The sequence below is a fragment of the Limulus polyphemus genome, unplaced genomic scaffold, assembly GCF_000517525.1.
Source record: "Limulus polyphemus unplaced genomic scaffold, Limulus_polyphemus-2.1.2 Scaffold1090, whole genome shotgun sequence".
Classification (NCBI taxonomy): domain Eukaryota; kingdom Metazoa; phylum Arthropoda; class Merostomata; order Xiphosura; family Limulidae; genus Limulus; species Limulus polyphemus.
The window spans coordinates 91,534-92,674 of record NW_013666700.1 but is presented as its reverse complement, the minus strand read 5'-3'; positions in this window follow the sequence as shown (position 1 = coordinate 92,674).

Genomic DNA, 1,141 nt, shown 5'->3' with positions numbered 1-1,141 from the left:
TTCCTGCTAGTACTTATAGAGTTGTTAGGTGACTGTGATTTAACTTCTTACTAGTACTTATAGAGTTGTTAGATGACTGTGATTAAACTTCTTACTAGTACTTGTATAGTTGCTAGGTGACTGTGATTTAACTTCTTACTAGTACTTATAGAGATTCTAGGTGACTGTGATTAAACTTCCTACTAGTACTTATAGAGTTGATAGGTGACTGTGATTAAACTTCTTACTAGTACTTATAGAGTTGTTAGGTGACTGTGATTTAACTTCCTACTAGTACTTATATAGTTGCTAGGTGACTGTGATTAAACTTCCTACTAGTACTTATAGAGTTGATAGGTGACTGTGATTAAACTTCTTACTAGTACTTATAGAGTTGTTAGGTGACTGTGATTTAACTTCCTACTAGTACTTATATAGTTGCTGGGTGACTGTGATTAAACTTCCTACTAGTACTTATAGAGATTCTAGGTGACTGTGATTAAACTTCCTACTAGTACTTATAGAGTTGATAGGTGACTGTGATTAAACTTCTTACTAATACTTATAGAGTTGCAAGGTGACTGTGATTGAACTTACTACTAGGAGTAATAGAATTGCTAGATGACTGTGATTTCACTTCATACTAGCACTTATAGAATGGCTGGTGACTGTGATTGAACTTATTACTAGTACCTATGGAGTTGCTAGGTGACTGTGATGAACTTCATGCTAGCATTTATGGAGTTGCTGGGTGACTGTGATTTTACTTCTTACTAGCAGTTATAGAATGTCTGGGTGACTGTGATTTAACTTCTTACTAGCATTTATGGAGTTGCTGGGTGACTGTGATTTTACTTCTTACTAGCAGTTATAGAATGTCTGGGTGACTGTGATTTAACTTCTTACTAGCATTTATGGAGTTGCTGGGTGACTGTGATTTTACTTCTTACTAGCAGTTATAGAATGTCTGGGTGACTGTGATTTAACTTCTTACTAGCATTTATGGAGTTGCTGGGTGACTGTGATTTTACTTCTTACTAGCAGTTATAGAATGTCTGGGTGACTGTGATTTAACTTCTTACTAGCATTTATGGAGTTGCTGGGTGACTGTGATTTTACTTCTTACTAGCAGTTATAGAATGTCTGGGTGACTGTGATTTAA